Below are 13,538 nucleotides of genomic sequence, written 5' to 3'. Positions count from 1 at the left end.
TGCTCAGAAAGCTTTGGGTAACTACACTTTTGTCATCTCAGAATTCTCTTTTGTCTTTTAGAAAATGAAGACTGTAACACTCAAAAATCCCTTTGGGATTTGTAGATGAAAGCATTATATAGCTATTAAGTATTAATAGTATCTATTAGCATAGGAGCATTTAGAAAAGCTCCTGTAAACATTCTAAATTTTTTTTAATGCTCTACTTTTTAAAATGAAAATAAAGAGAGGAAAAAGAACTGTTCTGTACAAATGGTAATTTGTATAGTTTTGTATTTGAATGCTAGACAGGCTAGCAGAAAATGGTATCTGTCAAGAAGGTTTCTTCTCCTAAGATTTATAAAAGAACATGAGCTGCCTTAGAATTTATGAAAACTGTGTCTTACTATCTGGAGATATTACGTATGTTGTGTATTTTCTATCAAAAGGTCATCATCCAAATCTGATCCAAAATATCTTTGCCTTCAATGAATTCTTACTGTATCTATACTCTAGATTCAGTTGTCATGTTTTGTTCTGAAAATGGTATACTTATTTCAAAATTGAAGCAGCAATTTTAACTGCCAACAACATCTCTGTATCCCAAGAAGACCCTTGTATGTGTTTCTGCTGAAGGCGTTGAGAGGGAAATTAAATGCAGATCATTTTATGTTTTAGTCATCAGATTTCTAATTCCTTAATGTTTCCACTGTAATTCTACTTCAATTTCAAGTGAGAGGTCTGTCATGATCAAGCAAAATCAACAAGAAGCCCCAAAGAATCCAGATTCTAACTTCAAGGGAAGACATGAGAAGAAAAAAATGATCCTAAGATTATAACTTTCAGCCAAATGCAGTTAGCGCACTTAAATAAAAAGAGTAAGGTCAAGTCTAAGAATGTGGATAGGACTAAAATGATTATATATTAAATTGCAAAGCTTATAAAATAGTGATTATTATTTTTAACTCATAAAAAATGCCTCACAGTATCTCCAGAATAAAATAATAGTGCTCTGTAGTTCAAACAAAGATCTATATTCAACGGGCTTTTCTCAGTATGATCTTGCCTTTAAAATTAAGCATAGAGCAGTTATATTTCTTAGTGATAAATCCAAGACAACAATCCATTTCCTTCCCCTAACTATCATCCTTGTTGCAAAATGACTAGACTGCAAAATGAGTTAAAGTCTCAATGGCTCCAGGACTCTGATACACAGATCCAAGTACATTGTTTCTGCTATAGACACTCCTCCTTGGCCACATGCACACAGCTACCATCTAGTCACCAAAGCTCTCTTAGAACTGCTTCTCAACAGATACACTCCTTTAAATTCCACACAGAGTATGGAAGTGTCACGGAAGACAAAGATCTGAACTGGCAAACATGAGCTCAGCCACCAATCAGCTCTCTAGCACAGAGAAATAGTCCTCTGGTCCTCAGTTCCTCAGGTATAAAATGATCAGATTGTATAAAGATCAGTGGTTCCTCAAATCAGCTATGCTTCACTATTATGTAAAAAGCTTTACAAAAATACAGATTCCTGGATGTATCCCATATTACCATTATAGAAATCACCTGACCACAGGGTACGGAAAGGTGTTTACTATGGACCCAAGTTTGGTAACCAGGAGATTAGCTGATACCAAAAGTCTCTTTCATTTCAAAAATACTGAGTCCAAAAATACCAAAAAATGAAAGGAATAGCTGTGTTCTCCAAAATGTATACATCTTTATACACCTGCTCACTGGTTTTTGCCAAATGCCAATTCAGGCATAATACTGATTGGTTTATATAGTATTTTATATATTAATAATTAATTATAGAATCCTATAAGACAGTGTTTTTTTAATTTGATAATTAGAAAACCACGGCTTACTTACCCAGATTCGTATGGCTGAGGCTAGTACTGCTGGTATTTAACCCCAAATCAAAAATCTGTTGTTGCTGTTGTTATAACTATCACTATTACCATTATACTGTTGTCTTTCTGTTTAGTTTGCTATATCCCATGATAAGTGAAATTACTGGGTACAAAATACTGCTGTGTAGATTATCAAAACATGGCTCTCAAAATGCCTAAACCAAATTAATAAATATATGTCATAGGGAAGTAAAGGAAACAATGAATATAAGAAGAAAGGAAGGAAGGAAGGAAAAAAGAGAGTCGTTTTTTATTAAAACCTATAAAACATGATTTGATCTGCCTAACCGAAAATTCATTTGACCCAGTTCTCCCCAAAACATGATTTCATTGCCAATTCATAAAATAAGAATATTAAAACAAAATCAGAGGACAATTTAAATAAGGAATACAACCAAATTCTTTGGAATTCACCGATTACTATTTTAGCAAAAGGTAATTCAGCCAATTTCAACAACTATTAAAAGTATACTAAGAATAGTTCTATTTTTACAGTAAGGTGAGATGTGAAGAACTGTGATAGGTCCAGGGTTTAAAATGGTAAACAGGGCAGAGTCCCTTCTATCCAGAAACACAGAATATGTAGAGTTGGGGCAAATAAACAAATAAATAGCAACAGTTTCATGAGGCAGATGCACTGTTACAGAATAAACAGAAACAGCCATAGGAAGGGTGTAACAAGGAGTCTCATTAGTATTTTGATTCTTGCTGACAGCTGTTAAGGGACATCCAGCTGTCTTTGCCTTCTGCCTCATATCTGAACAAACTGAAAGAAAACTTAGCTGCTTCCTACTTTGGTGCCAGTGAAAGATTCCAAGTGTACAAGGCCCTACATGTGCACGCTTCTAAATTCAAGTGTGAGAGCTTCACACCAGTCTCACCCTTTAACCACAATAAAAACCCCAAGCCAGCCTACTTTTCCTCCTCTTTCAAGCCATTTAAAGCCCAGTTTAGAGATCTTCTCTACATACTCAGAGAAGGCTCTTAGTCTAAGTGATAACTTTTTTTTATGTCTTCTTAGCATGTGTGCTGTCATCAGTCTCAACATTTGAACAAATTTTGAATAGAGGTCCATCCCATCTTTGAAGTATACCCCTCACAAAGACATGGGAAGGGCTACTTGCCCAAAGCAGGGTATTTATCATATGGAAAAAAAAAAGAAAATAATTTAGTTCACACTAATACTGCAATAGGGCTTTCCTGGTGGCTCAGTGGTAAAGCGGAGAAGGCAATGGCACCCCACTCCAGTACTCTTGCCTGGAAAATCCCATGGATGGAGAAGCTTGGTGAGCTGCAGTCCATGGAGTCGTGAAGAATCGGACACGACTGAGCAACTTCACTTTCACTTTTCACTTTCATGCACTGGAGAAGGAAATGGCAACCCACTCCAGTGTTCTTGCCTGGAGAATCCCAGGGAGGGGGAGCCTGGTGGGTTGCTGTCCATGGGGTTGCACAGAGTCGGACACAACTGAAGCGACTTAGCAGCATCAGCAGCTGTGGTAAAGAATCCATTTGCTAATGCAGAAGGCACGAGTTCAATCATTGGGTCAGGAAGATCCTCTAGAAAAGAAAAAGGCAACCCACTCCAGCATCTTGCCTGGGAAATCCTACGGACAGAGGAGCCTGATGGGCTATAGTCCATAGGGTCGCGAAAGAGTCTGACATGACATTGCGACTGCACAACAACAGCAAATAATGCAATATTTTCTTTGTCTAGAAGTTTTTTTAGACAGGAAAAAACATAATAGACATTTGAACACTCCATTTTCACTAAATATGTATATTTATTTATATATTATATATGATATACATGATAAGCAGTATATTATATATCTTCCCAGTTGGGACTAGTGGTAAAGAATCTTCCTGCCAATGCAGGATACATTACAGATATGGGTTCAATCTTTGGGTCAGGAAGATCCCCTGGAGGAGGGCATGGCAACCCACTCCAGTATTCTTGCTTGGAGAATCCCATGTACAGAGAAGCCTGGCAGGCTACAATCCATAAGTTCGAGAAAAAGTTGGACATGACTGAAGTGACTTAGCACACATATTATATATAATTGTGTGTGTGTATATATACATGCATATATCTATATATATCTTAGGAAAACAGTCTGTAATAACATTGGACATTAGAGAGTGACCCCTACCCACACATGTGGTCCAATGAAGACTTCTGACTGTAAACGTTGTAGGTACAAGCAGAGTGAGAATACACACTGGGTTACTGTGCAGTATTTGCACAGGGCAGCTTGAAAGAGAATAAGAATAGGAATATTTTCTTTCACACACTACCCTCCGACCAATTGCCCTGCAATCCTGGGAATGGAAAGAAATACAGTTTGCTCAACATTTCAATCTAATGGATCCAGGATGATAAGATGATGAGTATGAAGGAAACATAGCTACAGAGGATACAAAAACGCTCTAATATTTAGTCCAAACTAAATATTTGGTTTAGCACAAAGATTCCAGGCAAATATTCAGGCAAATGAAACAAATGTTTAACTACGGCATTTTGGAAAACTAAGTTAAAGAAATGTTGCCAAGCAGAGAAGATATTTAAAAGGGACAAGTATCTGTGAAAAGAAATAAGGAGATCAGAACACTTCCAGGTGGGACCCCTGGTGGCCCACTGGAGAGGGAAAAGGTTCAATCCCTGGTAGGGGAACCAATATCCCACATGACTTGTGGTATAGTATACACCATGCATTAATAAACTCCAGAAAGTAACAACAACATGGATGAAGAAGCAATAATTCAAGAAGTAATACTAGAAATTTTCACTGCATTAAAGACTCCACTAGAATATGTATATTTAATGGGACCACTGAGTTTCAAAAAGAATTTTTGAATGAAAATTAACAAAATAAATTCAGATGGAGAGTTTTATTTCAAAGCTAAATTTTAAAATTTTGCAGAATTCTGGACAGATTTTTGGACTGGAACGCAAAAGTACCAAGTCAAGAGACACCTGGAGTAACAAGCAAATTTGGCCTTGGAGTACAGAGTGAAGCAGGGCAAAGATTAACAGAGTTTTGCCAAGAGAACACACTGGTCACAGAAAATACCCTCTTTCAACAACAGAAGAGAAGACTCTAAACATGGACATCACCAGATGGTCAATATCGAAATCAGATTGATTATATTCTTTGCAGATTAAGATGGAAAAACTCTCTATAGTCAGCCAAAACAAGACCAGGAGCTGACTGTGGCTCAGATCATGAACTCCTTATTGAAAAATTCAGACTTAAAGAAAGTAGGGAAAACCACTAGACCATCCAGGTATGACCTAAATTAAATCCCATATGATTATACAGTGGAAGGAACAATTAGATCCAAGTGATTATATATCATACAGAGACTACCTGAAGAACTATGGATGGAGGTTTGTGATATTGTACAGGAGACAGTGATCAAGACCATCCCCAAGAAAAAGAAATGCAAAAATGCAAAATGTTTGTCTGAGGAGGCCTTACAAATAGCTGAGAAAGAAGACAAGCTAAAGGCAAAGAAGAAAAGGAAAGATATACCATTTGAATACAGAGTTCCAAAGTATAGCAAGGAGAGATAAGAAAGCCTTCCTCGGTGATCAATGCAAAGAGATAGAGGAAAACATTAGAATGGGAAAGACTAGAGATCTCTTCAAGAAAATTACAGATACCAAGGGAACGTGGCCACAGGACTCGAAAAGGTATCTTTTTATTCCAATCCCAAAGAAAGGCAATGACAAAGAATTTTCAAACTACCACACAATTTGCACTCATCTCACACACCAGCAAAGTAATGCTCAAAATTCTCCAAGCCAGTCTTCAACAGTACATGAACTGTGAACTTCCAGATGTTCAAGCTCAATTTAGAAAAGACAGAGGAACCAGAGATCAAATTTCCAACATCCATTGGATAATCGTAAAAGCAAGAAAGTTCCAGAAAGACATCTACTTCTTCTTTACTGACTATGCCAAAGCCTTTGACTGTGTGGATCACAACAAACTATGGAAAATGCTTCAAGAGATGGGAATACCAGACCACCTTACCAATCTCCTGAGAAATCTATATGCAGGTAAAGAAGAAGCAGTTAGAACTGGACATGGAACAACAGACTGGTTCCAAATTGGGAAAGGACAACATCACGGCTGTATATTGTCACCCTGCTTATTTAACTTACTTGCAGAGTACATCATGTGAAATGCTGGACTGGATGATATATAATCTAGAATCAGGGAGAAATATCAATAACCTCAGAGATGCACATGATACCACCCTTATGACAGAAAGTGAACAACTAAAGAGCCTCTTGATGAAACTGAAAGAAGTGAAAAATTTGGCTTAAAACTCAACATTCAGAAAATGAAGATCATAGCATCTGGTCCCATCACTGGAAACAGTGACAGACTTTATTTTTGGAAGTTCCAAAATCACTGCAGATAGTGACTGCAGCCATGAAATTGAAAGATGGTTGCTCCTTGGAAGAAAAGCTATGACCAACCTAGACAGCATATTTAAAAGCAGAGACATTACTTTACCAACAAAGGTCCATCTAGTCAAAGCTACGGTTTTTCCAGTAGCTATGAATGGATGTGAAAATTGGACCATAAAGAAAACTGAAGGCCAAAGAATTGATGCTTTTGAGAAAAATTGAAGCGGTGTTGGAGAAAACTCTTGAGAGTCTCTTGGACGGCAAGGAGATCAAACCAGTCAATCCTAAAGGAAATCAGTCCTGAATATCCATTGGAAGGACTGATGCTGAAGCTGAAACTCCAGTACTTTGGCCACCTGATGTGAAGAACTGACTCATTGGAAAAGACGCTGATGCTGGGAAAGATTGAAACCAGGAGGAAAAGGGGACAACAGAGGATGAGATGGCTGGATGGCATCACCGACTCAATGGACATGAGTTTGAGTAAACTCTGGGAGTTAGTGATGGACAGGGAGGCCTGGTATGCTGCAGTCCATGGGGTCGCAAATAGTCAGACATGACTGAGTGACTGAACTGAACTGAAATGGACCGATTTTTTTTTTAACAGCCAAAAAATGGAATAAAATCACATGTATCTACATAACTAAATGTAAAAGCAGAGATGTTGTTTGAAATAGGGAAAGATTATGGTTCTTTAAATCTCCATCAGCCAAACTACCATTCAGTTAAGTGATTACTTTCCAACGCAAAACTGTGATAATAGATGCAGAGCATATAACCTTTTGAAAACAATTACTACCAGTGGTCATGTATGGATGCAAGAGTTGGACTGTAAAGAAAGCTGAGCACAGAAGAATTGATGCTTTTGAACTGTGGTATTGGAGAAGGCTCCTGAGAGTGCCTTGGACTGCAAGGAGATCCTACCAGTCCATTCTAAAAGAGATCAGTCCTGAGTGTTCATTGGAAGGAGTGATGCTAAAGCTGAAACTACTTTGGCCACCTCATGTGAAGAGTTGACTCACTGGAAAAGACTCTGATGCTGGGAGGGATCGGGGGCAGGAGGAGAAGGGGATGACAGAGGATGAGATGCCTGGATGGCATCATTGACTCGATGGACGTGAGCCTGAGTGAACTCCGACAGTTGGTGATCGATGGACAGGGAGGCCTGGCATGCTGCAATTTATGGGGTCGCCAAGAGTTGGACATGACTGAGTGACTGAACTGAGCTTGTAGCATTAGCTAATGCAACAGGATAAAATGGTTGGGACTAAAGATTTTACAGAGAACTCATGGTACTAAAGAAATATTTAGAAGTTAGGAAGCTGCAAATTAGCACTTTATTTTTCAAAGAGCCAATAAAATAAGATAATTTCCAAAGCATTTGTTTTGCTAATAAGGAGAAACAGAATAAATTCAATTGAATATTTGATAAAATAGGTGTCTTAATAAAATTGTATTAATTAACAAGATAATAAGGAAGATTAGAAATTATGATTAGGACAATAGCCTTGAAGAAAATTCTGAAGGTGTTTTCAACTACAAACCTAAAGAAAATGGATATAAAGTCTTAATAGCAAAAATATATGAAATCTTTAATGATTACATAAAAATGTTATTAAAATCTATGATAATTCTAATTTTTAAAAGCCAGAATCACCTTATCAGTGATCAAGATGATTTATTTATTTTTTTTTAATTTTAGTTTTTTATTTTTTAAATTTTAAAATCTTTAATTCTTACATGCATTCCCAAACATGAACCCCCCTCCCACATCCCTCCCCATAACAACTTTCTGGGTCATCCCCATGCACCAGCCCCAAGCATGCTGCATCCTGCGTCAGACATAGACTGGCGATTCAATTCACATGATAGTATACATGTTAGAATGTCATTCTCCCAAATCATCCCACCCTCTCCCTCTCCCTCTGAGTCCAAAAGTCCGTTATACACATCTGTGTCTCTTTCCCTGTCTTGCATACAGGGTCGTCATTGCCATCTTCCTAAATTCCATATATATGTGTTAGTATACTGTATTGGTGTTTTTCTTTCTGGCTTACTTCACTCTGTATAATCGGCTCCAGTTTCATCCATCTCATCAGAACTGATTCAAATGAATTCTTTTTAACTGCTGAGTAATACTCCATTGTGTATATGTACCACAGCTTTCTTATCCATTCATCTGCTGATGGACATCTAGGTTGTTTCCATGTCCTGGCTATTATAAACAGTGCTGCAATGAACATTGGGGTACATGTGTCTCTTTCAATTCTGGTTTCCTCAGTGTGTATAGGTGTATGTATATAGATCTGTTTTTATTATGTCATGTTTTTCCTTTCCTTTTTTTTTAAGAATAAGAGGTGATAGGCTAATGCTAACTGGTCTACTGTATTTATTCCCAATGCCACACCTATTATCTGCCCTTTATATTAGCTCCCCCTGTACTTGCCAAGCCAACTAAAATTAACAAACATTTTATTAAAGTTACTATCTAAGGAAACAGAATAAGGCACAACTGTAAGAGGAGAAAACAACACAGAGAAATGCCAGCAGTTTCCAAAAGGGGAACATGAACAAAACTGAAAAATCAAAAGAAATTACCACTAAGTTGACGAAGAGAGTAACTATTGAAATTTCATAGGGAAACGGAAGTATGGAATTCCACTTCTCAACCCCTCCAATCTCTCTTTACCATCTTAAAAAACTTCCTAAATGTTTCTAGTCTATGAATCTTTTCTGTGTCCCAGAGATGTCAGGGGGCTATTTTATTTGAATATTACTTTTATCATATCAATATAATTTTGAAAGGAGGAGATCTATAGAAGTGCATTCAGTTATCACTCTGAGCTGAAAGCCAAGTAACAACTTTATGTGTCTCTATAACTTAAATAGCAAGAAGAAAAAGTTTTAATAGTCTTTAAGAGACAGATATTTTAAACTTTAAGAGAGAAAACATTTTTATAAAACTGGTTTTAATTTTAATGGATTTCTTAAGGTTTCTCCTGTACTCACTATGTCACATTGTATTAATTTAATCAAAAAGTTATTAACATTATGGGAATACTGACACAATCTCTATGTTTAGGGAAATCCGTATTCTCTTCTTCCAATTTTATTGTGAACATGATTCTGAAAACAGTTGAACATAAAGCTTAGTATATTTCTTAAAATGTTCCTTTCACTTTTGTGGATTTCTTCAGCTGTTACTTCTATTAAACCTACTAGTAAGTTTACAAGTGTATAAAGAAGTCTATTGAGTTGATTTCACAGCTATCATTTAGTAAAAATAAAACACATTTATATTCATTGTCACAAAAATAACAACAAAATAAAAATCGGTCTTACTTTTTAAAAGTAAACTGATAATTTAATAAGAGATCATTCAGTTCTTATATTGATTTACTTGTTTTTGATAAGAGGACCCTTCCCAAGAGATAACTTGCTTCAACAATTTTCATTTTGCCATTTTTTGAAGAAAGACAAACATTTGCCAATACAGACATATGTTGATGATACTGCAAGTTTAGCTCCAGGACAACATAATAAAGTGAATATAAAAATAAAGTGAATTACTTGAGGATTTTTGGATTCTTAGTGAACAGGTACATACACACTATAATGTAATCTATTATAGAGTAACATCATGCCTTAAAAATAATGTATATATTTTAAAAATACTCTATTGCTAGAAAAATATCAAAACAATTAAATATAATACATATATCAAAGATCACCATGATAAATACAATAATAATGAAAAACCCTAAAATATTGGGAGAATTATCAAACTGTGACAGAGATATGAAGTGAGCAAATGCTATTGAAAAAATGGTGCCAATAGATTTGCTTGAGAAAGGGTTGTCACAAATCTCTCATTTATAAAAAAATACAGTAATTGTGATGCACAATAAAGCCAAGAGCAATGAAACAAAATATACCCGTATATTAAATCTTCATTTTTCTTTCTTCTGGGAATGAAGTGAAAGTGTCCTAAGAAGAGTAGAAAGTGAAGATTTTAATACTGAAGCAAGTTCTTATATATCTGCATATCAAATAAGAAATTATATAGGTTACAAAATTCCTCAAATATATTCAGAGCCATTTTGTTATAAATTGATTGTTTCTATTTATGAAAATGTGATTTATCATACTTATTCTCTCAGATTTACTGCAACAACTTTAAATAAATAACTTTGCTTTTACAGAATATACTTTCTACTGGCTAACAGGGATACAGCAAGGTCAACAATGAAGTTTTTTTTTAACCAAAGGAATAGTAGAAGCAAAGAGAACTTATGTGGGAATGCAAACTAGTACAGCCACTATGGAGAACAGTGTGGAGATTCCTTAAAAAATTGCAAATAGAACTACCTTATGACCCAGCAATCCCACTGCTGGGCATACACACCGAGGAAACCAGAATTGAAAGAGACACATGTACCCCAATGTTCATCGCAGCACTGTTTATAATAGCCAGGACATGGAAACAACCTAGATGTCCATCAGCAGATGAATGGATAAGAAAGCTGTGGTACATATACACAATGGAGTATTACTCAGCCGTTAAAAAGAATTCATTTGAATCAGTTCTGATGAGATGGATGAAACTGGAGCCGATTATACAGAGTGAAGTAAGCCAGAAAGAAAAACACCAATACAGTATACTGACACATATATATGGAATTTAGAAGGATGGCAATGATGATCTTGTATGCAAGACAGCAAAAAAGACACAGATGTGTATAACGGATATTGGACTCTGAGGGAGAGGGAGAGGGTGGGATGATTTGGGAGAATGGCATTCTAACATGTATATTATCATGTAAGAATTGAATCGCCAGTCTATGTCTGACGCAGTATACAGCATGCTTGGGGCTGGTGCATGGGGATGACCCAGAGAGATGTTATGGGGAGGGAGGTGGGAAGGGGGTTCATGTTTGGGAACGCATGTAAGAATTAAAGATTTTTAAATTAAAAAATAAATAAATAAATAAAAATAATATATGTGAAAAAAAGAAGGAAAAAAAAGAAATTTTACATTTTGAGGATTTTAATTAAAATTGAAAAGAGAGGAATTTTGCTTATGTTTAATAAGTGGCTTTAAATCATCTAACTCTCATTTGGACCTTGAAATCTAAGAAGTTAGATATTTTAGAAACAGACATTAAACAAGGTCTTAAGTCAGATGATTTTAAAGAAGCTTTTTAAATGACATCTGTTCTACAATTTGGCTATATGATTTACAAATTCTTTACTAAAATAATATTTATATTAATTTTTATTTGATAGTTTTTATTTGACTTTTTATTCTTACTTAACAAACTCATTAATGAATTAGTTCAGTTCAGTTGAGTTCAGTCGCTCAGTCATGTCCGACTCTTTGCAATCCCATCAACTTCAGCTTCTTCAGCACTGGTGTTTGTGACATAGACTTGAATTACTGTAATTTTGAATGGTTTGACTTGAAGATGGACTCAGATCATTTTGTCACTTTTGAGATTGCACCCAGGTACTGCATTTTGGACTCTTTTTTTGACTATGAGGGTTACTCCATTTCTTGGAAGGGATTCTTGCACCAGAAGTAGATATAATTGTCATCTGAATTAACTTCATCTATTCCTGTCCATTTTAGTTCACTGATTGCTAAGATATTGATGTTTACTTTTGCCATCTCCTGCTTAACCACATTCAATTTACCTTGATTCATGGGCCTAAAATTCCAGGTTCCTATGCAATACTGTTCTTTATAGCACCAGATCTTACTTTCTTCATCAGACACATCCACAACTGAGAATCATTTCTGCTTTGGCCCAGCCACTTCATTCTCTCTGGAGCTAATAGCAGCTGTCCTCTGCTCTTCCTCAGTAACATATTGGATCCCTTCTGACCTAGGGGACTCATCTTTTGGTGTCATATCTTTTCTCCTTTTTATTCAGTTCATGGGGTTCTCATGGCAAGTACACTGGGGTTGTTTGTCATTTCCTCCTCCAGTGGATCACGTAAATGCAGAGCATATCATGCAAAATGCTGGGCTGGATGAGTTACAAGCTGAAATCAATATTGTCAGGAGAAATAGCAACAGCCTCAGATATGCAGATGATACTACCTTAATGGCAGAAAGCAAAAAGGAGCTTAATAGTCTCTTAAAACTGAATGTGGATTCTCTTAGACATGTCCAGCTCTTTGTGACCCCATTGACTGTAGCCTACCAAGCTCTTCCATCTATGGGATTTTCAAGGTAGGAATACTGGAGGACTTCCCTGGTGGCTCAGACAGTAAAGCATCTGCCTAAAATGCAGGAGACCCAGGTTCAATCCCTGGGTTGGGAAGATCTACTGGAGATGGAAATGGCAACCCACTCCAGTATTCTTGCCTGGAAAAACCCATGAACAGAGGAGTGTGGTAGGCTAAGGTCCATGGGATTGCAAAGAGTCTGACACAACTGAGCCACTTCACTTCACTGCACTTCTCCAGGGGATCTTCGCAAGCCAGGGATTGAACCTGGGTCTCCTGCATTATAGGCAGACTCCTTACCGTATGAGCCACCAGAGAAACCCAAAAAATTTCTTGATGAGGGTGAAAGGTGGGAATAAAAAGCTGCTTAAAAATCAACATCCCCAAAACTAAGATCATGGCATCTGGTCCCATCACTGCATGGCAAATAGGAAACAATGTGGAAGCAGTGACAGATTTCCTCTTCTTAGGCTCTGAAATCACTACGGATGGTGACTGTTATCATGAAATTAGAAGATGATTGATTCTTGGCAGGAACGCTATGACAGCTAGACAATGCATTATAAAGCAAAGACATCACTTTGCCGACAAAGGTCCAAATAGTCAAGGCGGTAGTCTTTCCAGTAGTCATGTACTGATGTGAGATCTGGACCATAAAGAAGGCAGAATGCCGAAGAATTAATGCTTTTGAACTGTGATGCTGGAGAAGACTCTTGAGAGTCCCTTGGACAGTCAATAGATTAAACCAGTCAATCTTAAAGGAAGTCAACTGTGAATACTCATGGAAGGACTAATGCTATAACTGAAGCTCTAATACTTTGGTCACTTGATATGAAGAGACAACTCATTGGAAAAGACCTCAAAGCTGGGAAAGATTGAAGGCAGAAGGAGAAGACAGCAACAGAGGATGAGATGGCTGGAATGCATTACTGATTCATGGACATGAACTTGGGCAAATTCTAAGAGATGATGAGGGAAAGTGA

The 13,538-nt window shown here is 36.8% G+C and overlaps 1 non-coding gene across 1 annotated transcript; it reads left to right on the top strand.

Moving 5' to 3' along the window:
- The first annotated feature begins 12,578 nt into the window (after positions 1-12,578).
- TRNAF-AAA (transfer RNA phenylalanine (anticodon AAA)) lies at positions 12,579-12,650 on the top strand. Its single transcript has one exon. It is a non-coding gene; the product is annotated as a tRNA-Phe (tRNA).
- The last annotated feature ends 888 nt before the right edge of the window (positions 12,651-13,538 follow it).

The sequence above is a fragment of the Ovis aries genome, chromosome 17 (genome assembly GCF_016772045.2).
Source record: "Ovis aries strain OAR_USU_Benz2616 breed Rambouillet chromosome 17, ARS-UI_Ramb_v3.0, whole genome shotgun sequence".
NCBI lineage: Eukaryota > Metazoa > Chordata > Mammalia > Artiodactyla > Bovidae > Ovis > Ovis aries.
Note: the sequence above shows the minus strand (reverse complement) of the source record. Positions and strands in the feature narration are given on the sequence as shown.